The sequence below is a fragment of the Dama dama genome, chromosome 12, assembly GCF_033118175.1.
Source record: "Dama dama isolate Ldn47 chromosome 12, ASM3311817v1, whole genome shotgun sequence".
Lineage (NCBI taxonomy): Eukaryota > Metazoa > Chordata > Mammalia > Artiodactyla > Cervidae > Dama > Dama dama.
This window is the reverse complement of record NC_083692.1, coordinates 7,209,853-7,228,624: the sequence shown is the minus strand read 5'-3', so window position 1 is coordinate 7,228,624 and position 18,772 is coordinate 7,209,853. Positions and strand designations below refer to the sequence as shown.

The window sequence follows — 18,772 nt, the reverse complement described above, 5'->3', positions numbered from 1 at the left end:
GGGGAGGCGGCGGCGGGGGAAGGCGGCTCTCAGTCTCGGGCTGGGTACCTGCGAGTTAGTTGTACGTTCGAAACCCTTCGCCGTCGCTTGCGAGTGTGGCACCTTCCAGCCTCGCCGCGGAGGAACCGGGGGGCTCGGAGATCATCCCAGCGGCCGCGCGGTCCCCGCCCCCGGGGGCATCTCTGGCCTGCGGTCCCGCGCGGCCAGGAGCCGAGACGCGCCAGCTCCGCGCCCGCCGCCGCGTCCACCCAGCCCGGGTGGCAGTTCTCAACGATGGGCAGGAGGGACCTTGGCGGCGACCCCTAAAATAATACCATGCCCCGGGAGCCCCGCTGCTGTGGAGCCAGCTCCTTCCCTTCCCACCTCCCTGACCCTGTCGGATTCGGATGAGCGCGGTGAGAGGAGCCGCGGCCGCCAGGTAAAGGGGCTGAGGTGCCAGGTGGACTTTGCCAGAACCGGCGGGGCTGCCGCTCGCGCACCCCACGCGGCCTCTTAAGGGGGACTGTTATTACTATTATTTAATCCGCTGGGGGTGATCCTTGGGGTAGGATGCTTTGGGCTTTATCTTTCATCCACCGAAAGAACAGACTGCTTAACTCTCTCCCGATTTCAGAGAAGGGAAATCTAGCTGCAGGTCGAACCTCCCTCCTCTAAGGAGTTTCTTTAACAGCTCTGGGTCAAGACGCAAGTGAGCTAGTCCCCCGGAGCATCGATCCTAAATTAGGGTTTCTAGATCCACTAAGCTTGCCTGAATCCAACCTCTCATTTCCCCAGGATGAATGCTAACTTCAGAGAGAGCAACGCTCCTCTAGGCCCCCACCCCTGCGCACGCTCCATCTGCTGGTACTGTCACCAGCGTTACCATCAAGCGGTTGCATCTAAAACCACCAGCTTGTCCCCTGCCCGCACCCGGGGATCCATGAGTGGCTAATAAGCTGCGGAGGGTGCTGGTTCGTTTTCCTTCGGGTTGGGCCATAAGTTACTCCCCCCGCCACCCCCCAACCCCAAAGTCTTTCTCCAGCCGTGCTGGACTTCAGCGGTCTGGCATTGAGTTCCCTCCAGCGCGTCTTCTAGGCGCGCCACTGGTGACGGCGAAGGCGGGAGGAGCCCACCAGGCTGAACTGGGATTGCGTTCCCGACTCCGGGGGCGCTGGGCGCGGGGAGGGGGGCGGTTAACGCCTCCCAGCACTGGGTTGAGAGGCGAGGCGGACAGCAAGGAGCTCGCGAGTGGAGCCTCGCCAGCTGCCACCGCGCCCCAGCCTGGAAAGATGCCTCCTCCGCCACGCCGACCAGTCTCGGGCTAGTCCCCGCGCTTTCAGGGCCGGCGCGGTCACTTCTCGTTTGTAATCAGGCCCAAGATCAAGGTTGCCGGTTGAGGTCGGGGCACTAACCAGGGAAAGGAAGTATCCAGAGAGGGCGCCTGGGCGGGCTGAACCCACACTTGATGCCGGGTAAACTCCCGGAGCGCCTGGGGCTCCGGCCGGCGGCGGCGGCGGCGGGTGGAGGAGGAGGCCACCGCTGCTGTGGTCCCTGAGGCTCTGATGCTGGCACCTCCCAGCAAGATGGCACTCACTGTCAGCCTTGGTCCTCTTAACTCCCCCAGCCAACCCCCAACCCGGGATGTGTATGAATCACACGCTGAGTTTAGGGGAGGAGGGCGGTTTTGTCATCTGTAAGGCAAACGCATTTTCCTGGGCCACCTTTTCAGAAGGCCACGCGGGAGCAGCGGCCCGCGGGCACGACCCCGGGTCGTGTGTGCGTGTGCGTGTGTGTGTGAGCGCGTGTGCCAGCGTGCGTCTCGAGCATGCGTCTGGGTGGATCTCGGTGCGACTTGTGCTTGGGAGGCACTTTGGGCCTTCCTCCAAGTCTGCCTAACTCCATGGAGGCGCTCACAAAACGTGAAGGCGGTAGACACAACAGGGATGCGAAGGAAATAAAAACAATTAGGAAAGTGGTGCCAAATGACTTAGACTCCGAACCGAGAACGGGGAAATCAAACCCGGATGGTCACCTCCCCCGCCTAACTCTTCTGCCGCGATAGCCGAGCGGGTCCCTCGGGAGATGTTCCTAGGCCGCCTTCTAGCTCGCGGGCTGCTTCCCGCTCGGCCCCACCGACGGCGCGTCTCGGCGCAGCCCCGCGCTTGGCGCGAACTCGTTCTCCCTCTTCTCTTCAGCTTGAGCCTCTCTCCAGACTTGTTAAAACATGACAGCAACTTGCTGGAGGCAGGAGGAACAGTAATGAAGTGAGAGGAGAGAAGCAGAAGCTTCCTCCGCCCCCTCTTTTCCATCAGAGACGTGGACCTGGTTTTCTTACGTTCCTCTTTAACCTTTGCAAAGAGATCGCCGAGTGGAAACGGAGCCTGTATGCAAATCAAGCTTTTTTTTCCCCCCGCTGTCGAACCTGTTTGCTAAACGATGCGTCTGAAAGTGGTCGTTCCTTGTCATCTGTGGGGCAAATGAACGAGCTCTTTCCAGCGGCCAGGGTGCAAGGAGAAAATGGGGGTGTTTGAATTAATTATATTAAACTTTGGATTATTTCCCGGTTGAATTATTTAAGAAGATCCGGGATCAGGGAACGAGAGGTGGGGTAGGGGGCAACTCACCAAGGTTGCCTGCATTTGAAATTACGCCATCTTGGTTGAAAGATGTATTTTTTACCCTCTAATCTCCCGTTTCGATCATTCCTCAGCGTCTAAGTCCTAGATCAGCTGGTTAAGGACCACGCCGGGCGGGCAAAGGGGGGAATCAACTTTCGGCTGTTCCGACGGTGGCCACGTCCTTCAGAGCTGGGCTGGGAGGGTGCAGCGGAGAGAGTGAGCTGGGAGGGCGGGCGCCGTCCGGGCGGCACCCGCGGGGTTGGCCCCGGCGCTCGCCGTGGCCACGCGCTCCAGGGAGGACAGGGTTAACGGCCGCGGCTGACTTTGCCTCTTGGAAAGCTTGGGGTAGCAGCCGCGCCTCCCGAGCATTCTTTAAACCAGAAATGTGGGAGGGACTCCGAGAGGGAGGGCGGAGGGGAGGGAGGGAGGGAGAGAAAGAGGACTCGAGGAGGGGAGCGCGCCAGAGCGCCGGGGACCGAGGCAGAGGAGGAGCGCGGCAGCGGCGGAGGCGATCCCGCGAATTCCTTCCAGTAAACACCTCCCGGGGGTGTCCGGAGGGCTGGGGGTGGGCGCCGCGGCGCCTACATTAGCCCGGCCGGGCTGTACCCAGGCGGCAGTCGGGTCTGAGCCGCCGCGGTACTCAGCGCCCCGCGCGCCCAGCGCTGCGCCCTGCGCCCGGCTCGGCGCGATCGGCTCCCCGGCGTCGGAGGCGCGCCCGCCCTCCCGCCCGGCTCTCCGGCTGCCCTCCCCCGGGCTCCTCCGTCTCCGAGGAGCCCCAGGCGCTGCGGGGCCGCTCTCCGCCGCGGTCCCCCGCTCCCCCGCCTGCTCGCGGGGCGCGTGGGCTCGGCGGAGGCGGAGAGGGGAGGCTGCAGGCGGGGAGAGGAGGCGGGGGCCGCGGCGGCCGGAGCCCAGAGGAAAGTGGCATGCCCGAGCCCTGGAGGCGGAGGTGGCGGAGGCGGCCGTGGGGAGACGATGCAGCGGCTCCGTAGGGGAGGAAGGCGAGAGCGAGCCAGGCGAGCCGGGCGCCCGGGCGCCCGCGGGCTGCGGGGAGGCGCGCGCCGCTCCGAGGCTCTGGCCTCCGCACCCCCGCGCCCCGACGCTGCGGGCGATAGGGCCGGGCTTCGCCAGCCGCCTCCGTCGCCGCCGCCGCCGCCACCCGGAGAACGGAGCAAAAGTTTGGATCTGGGGGAGGACGCGGCGCCGAGCGGGATTTCTACTGGGGCCGCCAGGAGACCTCCAAAACCTTCGCAGGTAATGCGCACCCCCCTACCCTCCCGTTCCCGGCGGGTCCGCGGGGCTCCCGCTCCCTCCCCCAGCGCCTTTTCAGACGCTCGCCGGATCTGGCGGCAAGTCGGATCCAGGCGAAGTTCGAGATCCCCGGGAGTGGGCACCCAGCGCGGGGAGGTCTCCTGGAACGTGGGCGAGATCTCGGGCGCTTCTTCGCGCCGGGTGGGCAGCTGCACTGGGAGGCCAGCCTCCCCCGAGGACGGGTGGGAGCCCTCGGCCCCAGCTGGTGCCTCCTTTTGGAGTCCAGAGGACATTTAGAATCTTTCTTCAATGGCTTTTAGTATTCTCCAGTCCAAGGAAATGCTGCGTAGATTTCGCTCAGTCCCATCCTCGCCCTCCTACTCTTTCACCCCAAATTTAGTGTCTTTCAAAAACGATACGAGCCCATCCTCATTCTCCTGCCCCTTTGAGCTTCTGCCAGAAAGCTACTTGGCAGGGAGGGGGCGAGGTGCGACAATACGAAGCAAAGGGAACATGTATTTTTCACCCTTTCGCATCCCCCGAGCCCTGCCTCCCTCCTTCCATTCACCTTCTGGCGTCATAAAATAGGAACTTTGGAAGTCTCATTTTGATTGAGGGAGGGTGAGAGGAACCACGCTAACCGCTTGTGGTGTGGATGTGCAGGGATCGTCTGTCTGCCCGGGTGTGTGAGTGCGTGTGGAGGGTCAGTGGCGTGGCGGAGAGGCCGGTTTTCCTCGGTGGCCTGATGCACAGTGGCGTGGGGAGGTGGGGGGGTGGGTAGTGAGTGGTCGTGTGTGTGCTCCAAGCCGCGGGCGGCGGACTCACGTTTCCTGAGCAGCAACCTCTCTTATGCCCGTCAAATAGCTCCTGCGTCTCACCCTGAGAGCAAAAAGGGTCCAGCCCCAACTCCCCGACGTTTTTTCCCCTAGTAGAGTTTCCAGCTTCCAAGCATCTCGGCGTTTGCTGCTCCATCATCTTTAGTGTGATCCTTATTTATTCACCTGGAAAACTCCTCCTGCCTTCTCTTGTACATGGAAATCAGTCTCCGAGAGCTCTTGATGAATTTTAGTGGAGGGAATCTCTTGTAAAGCTTCCAGGAAGCTAATCAAGTGCAAGGCACAAATCCGTGTAAATGCTCGCGCAGAAGTGCAAGGCGCTGATTAGATTTCTTTACATGCAGCATTTGGTATGCAAAGCCTCTTCTAAATGGGAGCTGTTGCTCCCTACTCAGCTGGGAGACTCTTTAATCACCCAGGGTCAGGGAGCTTTGGGGCATGTCCACTGGCTCACAGGCTTCTTGCTAAATTTATTATGACTAACTTCTCCCAGTCAAAAGCTAATATGACTCCCACCGATATTGTCTATGGACTTCAGCTGTATGACCTATTACATCTCCAGGGAAAAGATGACCCCCCCCCCCCCCGACCCCCGAACATTTTGAGGTAGATAGAATGCAGGTTGGTATGTCTGGGGATGTATTTAGTCATTGCAGTATGAATCAGTATGAATGCACAATTTTAGGTTAGTATCTGAAGTGTTAGCCCTGGACTTTTTTTTTTTTTTTATCACTGAGCAACATGCCAGATACATAGGATTGACAGGCCACCATATTAGATGAGAATCAGTCTTTGACTAAAGAGTCTTTCAGGCATGCCATGAAAAGTTGCTTGTTCGCCTACAACGTCACTAGTCCCCCAGTACAACTTTTTCTCCCCTCGTCAGAAGCCCCGCAGCAGAAGTGCAGGAGAGGGTTAAACCATTTCAGGATTATTAATAATCACATGGGTGACCGTGCAACACCAGACTGTCATGTTGAATTGCAAGTGTCTGTGACTGGAGGAGGTTGGAAAATGCATTTTCAAACATCACTCCATGTCTCATGGCAGTAGGTACAAGAAATTGGAAAAAGAATTGAGCTATCTGCACTGTAGCAGACCTATTACAAACCTAGCATGGAAGGAATGCTGTTTTTTTTTTGTTTTTTTTTTTTTTTTGAGATGCCTGTGTCTTAACACTTCAGTAGCTTCATTGCAGTTTTAGAAATTCCAGGGGAAGCTTTTAACACAAGAAAGTAGATTTCCAAATGATACCATGCTGGGCTGCCTCAGGTTCCCCCAAACAGGCATGGCTGATCCTGTATGCTGGGTTTCAGATACTACGATCTTATCCGGGTTTGCCTTTGACTGCCTGGATCTAATTTGAACCTCCTCTGATACCCGTTACATTTATATTCTGGCCTGCTGGAGAGTTTGATTTAGGGTTTAGACACATCTCCCGAAAGCAACCTTATATCTTTCAAGTCTGAAGCTTGGTTTCAAGAAAGGCTTAAGCAGGTAGAAGTGCAGAAGCCTTATTCTGTAGAGACCCAGTGTGAGCATCTCCTCTTCCTGACTCTTCAGTTCTGTGCTCTGCAGGGAAGAATTGCCACTTCCCCGGTCCCCAGTGTCTGAAGTTAAAAAACAGCGAGGGTGCCTGCGGCTCTCTGTTGGTTTTGCTCTGCTTAGAAGATGCAACAAAGGTCAAGGTGATGTAATTTCATTTCCATTCAGGTCAGACCCTTCTGGATAACCGTCTTTCGGTATCTTTAATTTCTATTCAAGTTCATTTTTCACTAGATTACTTTAATAACTTTGTGGTTTCTGCCACAGCGATTCAAATCCAGGCCATTAGTGACCTCTATCTGTGAGAAGTGAAAACTCATTGTTTTTCTTTCTTCTCATCAGAATCTACAGATTAAGTGGGTGTGTTGGGGCAGGGGTGGGGGGTGGTGAGTAACAGCTCTGTAGTTCTGAGTATTTAGATTTTCCGACTTGATTTTTCTATTGCACAGTTCAGTATGGGTAATGATATTTAACAACAGTAATAAAAATGTTACAGGCTAATAGGCTACTAAATGGTTATTCCATATAGCATCGACTATGTGATCAACGTAAATAAAACACCAGTGCTGTCGATTGCCAATAAAAGAATTGTAGTCAGGTAGACTGATGTTTTGAGACTTGCAAACTGCTGGATATAAGTGAAGTTTTATTGCCCCAGAGAGGTTACATAACGGGGGAAACAAGACAAGCTCAGAACATATATGTGGGAACTGGACTTCATAGTAGCAGTGTGTGTGTGTCTTTAAATTCAGCGGTGCTTCTGCTGTGAACTTATGGTCCAAATCAAGGGCGAGGTGGGGTGTGAGAAGGGTGTCTGTAAACAGATGGTCTTTCAAGGAGACTTTTAAAATCTGGTTCCTAATCCAGCTTTGTCTTCTGAGCATTTTCAAATCAAAATTTCCATTTGAGTTGATTATCCTAAACAGTAATTGAAGACAAAGTTTACTGACTTTCTTAGGTGGGTGGATACCATTATCTGACATTTTCCAGATGGTTTTTGATCTCTTGGTATTTGGGAATATAGAATTTTTAGGAGGCTTTCTTTCTTTTTCCCCTGGGCAGGTTTTATACCAAAGACATTTTTAAAGACCAATTATTATTATCATTATTATTTTTAAAGTTAGACAACTATTGTATTATCCTAGCTTTATTACTTTTCCCCACCCTCCAAATTGCTTTGCTTTTTTTAAAGTTACATTCTTTTTTTTTCCCGAAACTGCACGTTGGGGATTGGAGTAAGGTTATCAGTATCTTTTTACTCCTTTCATTAACGTGACTTCCATTTAAATATCTGTTTATAGTAAAACATACACAGGTACACATCAAGGGCCATTTTAAGACAGAGATTCTTTTCAAAGTTTGAAATATGTTTCTTTTTCAAAGACTCTGACACAAATATTGTAATAAAAATATCCTGTGTTCTGATGAATACAGAGACTTATTTCAGTCTCACGGAACAGTAAAACACTGTATTAGTAAAATAATCAGTGTTATTTTCAGTACATGGTCAAATCTGTTAGAACCTTCTTGGTTTTTGTTGTTTTTTTTTTTCCTTTCCCCTTGGCGAATTTGGAATCTTTTTGGTTTACTTGGATTCTTTCTACTGTGGCTCTTTGAAGTGATTCAAAATTAAACAGTAGCTACTTTTTGGGGAAATTCATCATGTTATATTCAGGATTCCAGAGGAGTTAATGATGCAGAAAAAGTCCTGTAAAACATCTTTCTAAAAGAAGTCCTTCTCTTGCATGCTCCCCACTTACTGGCCTCCTGTACCATTTGCAGTGAGTTGGAACTCCGATATTTATTTATTTTTCAAATACCACCTCTAACTTAATTTAATGGGGTGGGGTGTTTCTGCAGAAGAGTCCAGCGCCGTGGGTCCTTTGAACAAAGCTGTGTCATTTTCACGGACCTGTCATAAGGGAAGGTTCCAGAAAATATCCCTGTATAATGTGGGAGGTCAAAAGGCCACAACCGTGTTTCTCAAATACCTGTCAGTTATTCTGTGGATACTCAATAAGGGCACACGTTTTTCCAGCAGTTTAGCGGTTGGTTGAAAACCTCAGCCATTTTTTTTTTTTTTTTTTTTTTTTTGAGTCATTTACAAAATCAATCTGTGATGCCCTTATCTGTTCAGTGCTCATTAGATCTGCACAGTTTTTCTCACTTTCTTCCCAGGTTGCTTTTAAGGGAATGAATGAGCGAGAACTTTGGCAAAAGTTCCTGTGTTTCGGCTCAATGCACAGGTCACCCGCTGTATTTCGGTTCTCTTTATTAGAGCTTTCAAGACACAGATAAAAGGATCTTCCAGCTGAACCTTTTAAGGACCTGAGCACTTTCCGATTTAAACCCACTGAAAAATATCAGGTCTCCAGGTTCATCAGGGCTATGAGGTCTCAGAACACTGACACCTCCTTCCACAGGGAACGACAGAACAGCGGCTCCTAAAATTGGTTCACAAATACACACGGCCCATTGAAGTCAACAGAGGTCCTGAGGCTGAATGGAAAACATCAGACTCGCATCGGCCCCAAAATAGGCCCACGTGCTGGCGTCGCTCAGCCCCAGCTGCCGGCGCCTGTCACTTTCAGGAAAGTCCGGTGTCAGGAGAGCCTGTGTAAGAGTTCTCCCCTCCACTTGGCCCCAGAGCTTGGACTCGCGTGTCTTGAAGATGGAGATCATGCAGGGGCTTTTAATATTCCTCATGGGCCTTAGGCCAAGAGGTGGTGAAGGTCAGGGGGTAGATGGATAAGCATTTGGTATGGAAGTTCCAGAAAATTCTGCTTAGACCCTGAAGCATGATATTGATTTTACTTTTTCTGTTTTTAAATGTTTTTTTTTTTTTTTTATGGCAGTGAACGTCGCATAATATAAAGCATACTATTGTAACCATACTTAACTCTACAGTTCAGTGGCACTAGATGAAGTCACTGCCATGCATGCCTCGCCATCGTCCATCTCTGGGAGTTTTCACTTTCCTAAACTGAATCTCTGGGGCCATTCAACACTACCTCCCCCGGGGCCCCAGGTCCGTCATTTATTAATGTTCTTTCTGACACTACGAGTTTGAATATTCTAGGCACCTCTTCTAAGTGGAGTCAAGCAGTATTTATGGCACTGATTTTAAAACACATTCCTCCCAATCATTTATCCCCCTCCTCTGTTATGTTTACCAGTGCTCATATAGAGGATTTAATTTCTGTCTTCCTCTTCTGTGAGTTCGTCCCAGAGAGCCCCACCCACCTGGCTTCCCATTGGATAACAGGAGCCAGAAGGAAGTTGAAGGCCACCTAAGGTTGCACAGACTCCTCCCTTAAACCATTTGACTGTCCGGAATGATGAATATTACGTTTAACTACCTAGATGTTGAACTCTCTGATACAGTTAAGAAACTTCCTTCTCTACAGACTCACCCAAAATGATCAGAGGTGGATTTTTAAAAAATTAAAACTGTAAAAAAAAATCTTGCAATCGTGTAAATACTTAGATGTAAAAACAGCCTTTCACTGTCTTTCCTCCATCATGCAAGATATATGTTTGTCCGTTAGCCCAGGGGTAATTTTATGATGTCAGCTTGGTGTTTTGGGACTTGTACTGTGATGGGGAATGAGAAATAGGGAGGTTGTTTTGGAAGAAAGAAAAGATGTATTAACAGAAAGAAAACCTGTGTTCTCACGCCAGCACACTGCTTTCTACAGTGATGACCTTGGACAAATTACTTCATCTTCTGGGGACTTAATTTCCTCTCTGCAGAGTTCAACAGGGTTGTTGTGGGGTCAGATAAGATTAATGGGTGTGAAAATACCCTACTAATAATTCAGTGTTATATTCCCATGAAGAGGCATTAGTCAAATTGATAACATTCATCACTGTGGAGTGTCAGGTGCTAGGACAGTTCTAGGTTTTATGTAAATAGACAGGTAACCAAGACAGAGGGCTTCCTAGGTGGCTCAGTGGTAAAGAATCTGCCTGCCAATGCAGGAGATGCCAGAGACACCAGTTCTATCCCTGAGTCAGGAAGATCCCCTGGAGTAGGAAATGGCAAACCGCTCTAGTATTCTGGCCTGGAGAATCCCAAGTGCAGAGGAGCCTCGCGGGCTACAGTCCAAGGGATGGCGACGACTAAGTCGGACACGACTTAGTGACTGAGTGTGCGCGCACACAGCCAGGTCAGAGTGCCCTGCCCTCCAGGAGCTTTTGCTTCTTGTGAGTTCTCTGAGATACTGCTCACCAATGAAGTGCCTGGGGGTCCTCCCCATCACTCCATCACTTCGTTTAATGGTGCACCGTCTCCTTGGGTGAGTTTGATCTATTTTGATGCAAGTATTCTGGTTAGGGCAAGTTGGGCACAAGGGCCAAACTTTCCTTCTGTGACAGCTTGGCTTGCTGTTGGAAACTGAATTTATCACAAATGGATTCCACTGGGGATCTTTTGGGGGAAAAAAAAAAACATTCCCTGAAGTAGGGTTGTTTCTTTTTGGCTGGCTTTAAATATTAGCCATCCATGTTAACCTTTTGCAAAAACACAGTCTTTACTAGAATAGATGATGCTTTTTTCAGACTTTGGTTTTGCACAATAAGGCTTGTGCAGAGCATTTCCAGTCAGTAAGTTGTGACTGACTGCATCCCCAGGGGCTGTAGCCCGCCAGGCTCCTCTGTCCATGGGATTCTCCAGGCAAGAATACTGCAGTGGGTTGCCATTTCCTCCTCCAGGGGATCTTCCTGACCCAGGGACTGAACACATGTCTCCTGCATTTGCAGGCCTGTTCCTCACCACTGAGCCCCCAGTGGAGCGCAGGGCAGCTCTACATAGATAAACACACACTGCAATAAGGGGTTCTACTTTTGTGTGAATGGCATGATACTCATGAAGGAGGTGTTATTTTTGTAGAGGCAAAGGTTTACATCCAATGATGAAGAAAGCTTTTTCATAGTTTTAGGAGAGATGATTTTTATAGACCCAGGTTCAATCCCTGGGTCGGGAAGATCTCCTGGAGAAGACAATGGCAACCCACTCCAGTACTCTTGCCTGGAAAATCCCATGGATGGAGGAGCCTGGTAGGCTACAGTCCATGGGGTCACAAAGAGTCGGACATGACTGAGCGACTTCACTCTCACTTTCACTTTCTATGGACCAGGCATGGAGTAAAACTGGAGACGTATGTGTAGGTAACGCGGGATCCCTCCACTGAGGCTACCCAGGCCAGCCAAAAGAGAGGAAGACATAAAGCCTAACGGCACGGCAGTTTCAGGCATGATTGAAAACAGTGTCAGGAACCCAGAACATTAATGTAAAGGGTTTTATGTCTGGAGAGAGCCTTGGGTTCTAATGCTGACTTTGTCCCTTGTGAATTTTGTAAACCATATTTTGGGGCTTCCCTGGTGACTCAGATGGTAAAGAGTCTGCCTGCAGTGGGGTAGACTGGGGTTCCATCCCTGGGTTGAGAAGATCCCCTGGAGAAGGGAAGGGCTACCCACCCCAGTATTCTGGCCTGGAGAATCCCATGGACAGAGGAGCCTGGCAGGCTACAGTCCATGTGGTCGCAAAGGGTCAGACACGACTGAGCGACGTAGCTCATGCACTTTGGGGGCACATTTTAAACATGCTTTTTAGTCTTCACCTCTTCAAGTTGAAAAATGGAAGGAAATTCTTTCTATTCCCAGAGCTGTTTTTCTGAGGACTGAGATAATTGTGTAAAACGTCTACCTGTCTGGCACACAGTAGAGGCTTAATAAATGCTGACTGCAGATCCTTCTCTCTGAAATGATAATGATTCCATTATGTTATTCTCCCCGTCTACAAACCTTTGCATTTCCCTGGAATCCCAAAGAAGCCTTGTGACCCCTTGAACCTGTTCACTAACAGGTTACAGCTTCTTCTGCAAAAGAAAATTTCATAATCTTTGCAGGTAACAGCGTGTGAAAGGGACGGCAGAGGAAAGGGCCCTCCGCTCAATGGCAGAGTGAGCTCATAGCTAGCAGGGCACAGTGTGGGCTGATGGTGTGAGAAGGCCCAGAGAGAAGGAACAGGGACCAAAAAAAAAAAAATTAAAAAAGAGGCTTGTCCAGTTTGGGGAATCAGAAGGTGACATCAGCGGGGTCTTGCCTAACTTGTAGTTTCTTTGGTTATTGAAAGCATCACCTTTGGCATGCCAACCCCGACTCACCTCCACGTACCTTTCCACGGGCACCGTACCTGCAGCTTACAACACATCCCATGTCTAGACGGTGACCCTGGACATAGTGAACCGTGGCTATGATGTCTCTGCCGGTCCAAAGATTTTTACCAGAAAGCATTTTAAACACTGGCTTCCCACAACTCATCTCACACATGACTCTTGGCAGAGTCAAGAAAATATTTTATTGCAGAATATTAACATGTAAATCGTTGCTCTGCTTATATCATGCTTATTCTGTGCTTATAGAATGATTACGCCTTGCTTGTATAATGATGGATGTTCAAATCGGTATGATGCTCCTGGGTTAACACTTCCGGATGGAAATATTTCTTTCAGAAAGCCATTTTCAGTTAATTTAAGTAAAGGGGCTTCTTACTGTGCCTATGTTGGACCCTCCTAACAGCACTCAGAAATACTGGTCAAAATACACACTGCTGGGGTTATTTTGCATTTATCATTATGATTGCATGTATGTATAGTATAATTTCTGCATTCTACTGAACAATGGAGACTTGGTTCTTTTTTTTTTTTTTTGACACTCTGAATCTGTAAATTAATGTAGGAAGGTTATATATTTAAGATGTTAGGAACCCTTAACTTCCAAGTTTGGAAACACAGAAGCTTTTCCTATTAAAATCACATACTATATATGTAATATGTATACATATAATCAATCATATTGGAGCAGAGAGAAGCAGGCACTGTACTTGGCAAGCTCTTCACATCTTAGTAAGTAGCTTCTGAATCAACATTCCACTCAACATAAAACAATAAGACCCTGTTTTGCTACTTTAGAATGTATTAGAGAGATTAAAATTCTTTGGGAAATAGTTTAAAATATTTTTTCTTACCCAAATAGGTAAGGAACAAGTCCAATAGTGCTGAGAGCAATGGAATTTGAAGCTCAGTTCTCATAATCTCTGAGTCCTGAAGGAATGCAAAGCAGACATCCATTTAAGTCACAAGCCTGTATCTGGGGATTTGACAAAGGTTGATTTTTTTCTTTCTTTTTTTTTTTTTTCACCATATGCCAGGCATCATGCTAAGTTTTGTGCCGAGCATTTGGGATACTCTTTCAGAGAAGACCTTGTCCTTCCTCACCAGGAGATCTGATGGACCTGACCTAGAGTTCCCCTTTCCCAAACTTGACTCAGCCATCTGAGTGACCTGAAGGAGGTGGTTAAAAATGCAGGTCCTCGACCTGAGACCTGGAGAGGCTGATGTCCTCCGTCCGTGATGAAGCCTGGGAGTGTGGACGCCCACGGTACTGGAGATCACTAACTGATCATCTTTGGAATTTGTCCCGAGTCAGAGGCTCAGTGGTTTTATAGTCATCTGCCTAGAGTCACTTGTGAATTTCTGAAAGTATTTTTTCCTACATATGTTGCCACCTAGGAAACGTTGCTCCATTTAACCCCGCTCTTCCAGGGGAACCTTCGAAGTGACCAGACATCAGGGCTGTTACATTCTCGAAAGCCGCGGTCTCCTGTGTGGTGTCTCCACCTCTGTCTCCCACTCCTGGTGTCCTCAGAGTTAGTGCCCTAGTAAAGCAAATCCCACCATATTGTTGCGGTTGAGGTTTAGTCACTCAGTCGTGTCAGACTCTTTGCGACCCCGTGGACTGCAGCACACCGGTCCTTCACTGTCTCCCGGAGCTTGCTCAGACTTACTAGTCACCTGTGGCCAGATTTCCTGTGCCTCTGGATGAGGCTTATCCAAGCTTGTTATCATGACATGAGGTCCATGACAGTCTGGGTCTCAGATGATCACTCAGGCCTCATCCTCCAGCACCCATTCTCAGCCCCGATGCTCCAAAGGTGGTAAGGCCAGGCCTGTCGATACACAGCCTCTCTCGTGCTGTTTATCCTTTACATAGCATATTACCTGCTCATTCTCCACCTGCCAAACTCTTTTCCTTTAAGACCCACAAGAATGTCACATTCCTTCCCAGTCAAAATTAGTCATTCCTTTCTTGGTGCTTCTAGAGTATTTTGCTTGTCCCGTGTGAGTTCCCCGTTGAGGTTGTAAATTGTAATGCATCTGTTCCCCCTCTGGACTCCAAAACCGTGGCTCCTTCGTCCCTTTGTCTAGCTGGTAATAATACTAACAATAGTGCTCAGCGCCCCAGGTTCTGCATAAATGTAACTGAATGAATAAGTATGTAATTATGCTGTACCCTCCTGGAAAACAAGAACATTCATCATCTAGTGATAGGGCCCTCTTCCTCAGAAGTGCTTTTCCATTCCTATAGATGTGGTTGCTCAATTGGGGAAAAAAGAAATGCAACCACCACCATTCTGCCTTACTCTAAACAGGTTTGTCAGGCAAAAGCTTTCTGGCTAACCCAACCTTGATCCACATCAAGTTTTCCGAACCTCACAGAAGGCGATTTCAGATGCCACACTGGAAGATCTGTTTAAAGAAGGAACACTTTTGCCTGATGAAACATCTTTCTTGGCACCGAATGGAACCATCAGTTAAGTCGATGTTCATGCAGATGTGGTTTCCATAAAATCAGACATTTAACTCACAGTGTTAACTTTGCATCTCTTTTCTGGCAGAATTAAAGAGAGCAAAGAACTCATGATGATGTTTTGCATTTGTTCTTTTTCAGGTTCTTGCTCCTTGTCCTTGTTTTTATTTTGTTTATTTTGTCTTAGGCACATTATTTCCTGATGGTGCTATCTAAGGAGCAAGGGCCCTCCAGAGAGGAGAAGAGAAGACTAGAAATCATAGAACCTTAGTCACCCTACCTCCACAAAGTAGGAGTCTCCCTTGTCCTCACGATTCGCACACTCAGAGCAAGTGCGAAGGTTACAACACATTCTAAACTTGTGTGGTTTAATGTGATCATGGCGGTGACAGAAGCTGGACTTCAGGTCCTTCTTGTTGGCCAAGAGACAGCTCTAACACTTCTGCTTTCATGGTGGATAACCAATTGATGACAGAGGGGACTTGCCTGCAGGTGAGGCGGGTATATGCACATAGAAACATACTCCGGTCCCTCTTCCCCCCTTTGTAAGCAAAATTTTCAGTGGCTCACAAGATTAGAAGATGGTGGAGCACATTTTGATATGCCCCCACTTTAACCTTTGGTCCCCCCTGGGCCATTTCTAGACCGGCAACACTTCCAATGCCAGTAGGAGATGTGTGGATGACCAGAGATGACTTTTGATAAAGCACTCTGCTTGAGTTTTATGGACTAATCGTACCCTTGCCCAAGGATTTTACAGGGTTTAGAAAAAATACCCTTTCCTGATTCTTGAATCATGCTGGGTGTCAATAAGGCGACATTCTCATCTAGGGGGACTAATAATAATATAATAAGGGCAATAGTTAACAATGGTAATTGCATAAATTGTGCAATTCATTTAGGGTGCTGCTTATGTAGTTCATGTATATTATCATGTTTAAATATTCACAAAAATCCTGGATAAGTAGTTCTATTTTAGAAATTCCACTAGTAAGTCCATTTTATGAAGCTCTAATACTTTGGGCACCTGGTACAAAAAGCTGACTCATTGGAAAAGACCCTGATGCTGGGAAAGGTTGAGGACAGTAGGGGAAGGGGATGACAGAGGATGAGATGATTGGATGGCATCACTGACTCACAGGACATGAGTTTGAGTAAACTCCGGGAAATTATGAAAGATAGGGAGGCCTGGTGTGCTGCAGACCATGGGGTCGCAAACAGTTGGACAGAGCTTAGAGTCTAAACAATGACAATACACAGGGAAGCTAAAGAAGAAAGAACTGTATCAGATTGCTTATTTAAGTGTGTGTGTGTGTGTGTGTGTGTGAGTTGCTCAGTCATGTCTAATTTTTGCAGACCCATGGACTGTGGCCCGCCAGGCTCCTCTGTGAATGGAGTTCTCCAGGCTAGAATACTAGAGTGGGTAGACATTCCCTTCTCCAGGGGATCTTCCTGACCCAGGGATCGAAGCTGGGTCTCCTGCTTTGCAGGCAGATTCTTTACCATCTGAGCCACCAGGGAAGCCCATCTTATTTTGTAGTTGCTGTTAGTTAGTTTTATAGAATAGGTAAGACCTGGGTAATTTCCAAAATGCACTCCAAATTTATCTTCCCATGTCTTAAAATCAAATTCCCGGATGATTGCTCCTTGTCCCCTGGGCGGCGTGTGGTCCATCTTTCCACAGTTAACTTTGTTACAGGTAATTACCTAAGAAGTCACTGTTTGTTCTTTGCCACTTTTGAATGAAAACACTTCTAGTGCCTGTCAGTATATTTCTATAAAATGAAAAAAGAGTCATTAATAAAAAAAATAGTGTGACAACTTCTAGCATATTTTCAGTAGTAATGAGTGTCTGTTAAGTATCTAGGAGTGAAGGAGTCAGTTATTGGAGAGCACAGTCTCCATTTCTTATCTTTACCCTTCTATCAACACTGCTAATACATAGTTAAAGGGATTGATGTGAGATGCACCTCTTTTTTCCCTGTGGAAGGTGATAATGGGCCATAGAGTGACCAGAGGGCAGGTAATAGCATAGAGTCAGAGGCTTCTGAGAGAGCCTGGAAATGATGAGCAATTGACTGTATTATAAATAGGTCAGATTCTCTCCTTTTCTAAATCTATGTGATTGCTCAGGTGGTCGACCCTGTTGGGTAAAAAAATGATCCAGAGATGGGCTGGAAAAGGCTGTCCCACACTGATAGTTTGAAATAAGCCCAGCACTTACAAGTCTTCACCCAGCTGAATTTGATTTTTGACCATCCATCCCTTTTCACCCTTTCTGCTGAGTCCACATCTCTGCATGCATTCACACTGTGTTTTATGAATTTGGGGACTGTAATCAAGACTCTCCAACTATTTGTCCTTCCTAGTTCTGTATATTGTTGTTTAGTTGCTAAGTCATGTCCTACTCTTTTGCGACCCCATGGACTGTATCTGCCAGGCTCCTCCATCCATGGGATTCTCCAGGCAAGAGTACTGGAGTGGGTTTCCATTTCCTTCTCCAGGGGATCTTCCCACCCAGGAATTGAACGTGAGTCTCCTGCATTGCGGGCAGATTCTTTACTGCTGAGCCACCAAGGAAGCCCCTGTATATTCTTAACTCTGTCTAAATTAAGAGGCCCGGTGCTTAATCTAGACCATGGATCTTGCTGTTTGTAAGCTCTTTTGTCACCTCACGCCCATCATCTGTCATGAGACCACTGTGGATGGGGCAGCATAACAGGATTTCTGAGTCCGGTCAATCTGGATGGGCTTGTCGATGGGGTTGTTTTTAAATGCAGGCTCTGTCCACTTTGGCGAGTGGCCCCCAGTTTCAGGACTGCATGAAAACACCAGCTCTGTTTGGCCCTCTGGTGAATTCTGTGTTATTTCTGTCTGTGCCAGTGAGGGGTCTAGCTGAATCCAGTGGAAGCAAAACATTTGCTCTCTGCAGTTGGCAACTGAGAAGTGATCAGGCCGCATGAAAGATGCTGAAACACACCTGTGTCAGTCTTGCTGAAAATGGCTGCCTGGCCCCTCTGGACCGCCTGCATCTCTAACGCATCCACCTGCAACCCGGGGTCCCTTTTCCCTCTCCACTCTGAGTGCTGAATCCACTTGGATTTTCTGTTAGACTTCAATATCAATATGTTTTATGGGGAGCCACTCACTTTCAACACGATTTCATTCTGTGTAATCCCTAGTTCTTTATTAAACAAGATGTGCTGTCTAGAACCAGGAGTTTGAATCGTCTTTGATTACTCCCTTTCACTCATTTTCAGCTGTTCCATCACCAGTCTTAAGCATTTTTTAAAAACACTGTCCTTCTTGCCCTGACTGTGGCTCCATTGCAGTTGAACCCAGGTGTGTCTTTGCCCCCCTGACCTGCACACCGTAGCTACTTTTGATCGTTCTCCTGCAGATAACACTACTTTTCATTACTCACGAGGTCAAGGCTAAACTTTTAAGCTTGACACTTAAGGCCATTCTTTCTGTGGCTTTCCTTTATTTTCCCAAAGAAAAGTTCATCTTCTCTTCTGAACTAAATTTAGGATGAGCTCTCACTTTTATCTTTATAATAGTCTCATTGCGGTGTGAAATCTTACCTAATGCTTTGTGTCCATTGTCTATGAACTCATTTAGGGGAAGGCTGTCCCCAATAAATGTTTGAGGAACTCAGTTGAACTTAGGTACCTGACTCCAACTTACCTCCAAAACTCACAGGACAAATCTCCTGTCTCCCTCTACATATACTGCTTTCCATCATTTTCAGTATTAAGCAGATTAACATTAGCAAAGTTTGCAGAAGTAACTCTTGCTTATTTGAATTGTAAAATTGCTGAATAGAAGCTTCCTTTGTTCCCTCTCTGGAACTCTCTGTCAAAGCAGTGCTCTCTTGGTTTGAAAACAGGAAGG

The 18,772-nt window shown here is 48.3% G+C and overlaps 1 protein-coding gene across 5 annotated transcripts in view; it reads left to right on the top strand.

Annotated features, from left to right (window-relative positions):
* The first annotated feature begins 257 nt into the window (after positions 1-257).
* The window catches only part of FLRT2 (fibronectin leucine rich transmembrane protein 2), a 106,572-nt gene continuing 88,057 nt past the window's right edge, over positions 258-18,772 (top strand). Inside the window, exon 1 of one of the 5 annotated variants that reach the window (XM_061156499.1) lies at positions 258-418. The gene's annotated coding sequence lies outside the window, so the exon portion shown is untranslated. Of the gene's footprint in view, positions 419-3,103; positions 3,128-3,699; positions 3,849-18,772 lie in introns of those variants that run through there. The other 4 variants (XM_061156498.1, XM_061156501.1, XM_061156496.1 and 1 more) reach the window with 4 other exon arrangements.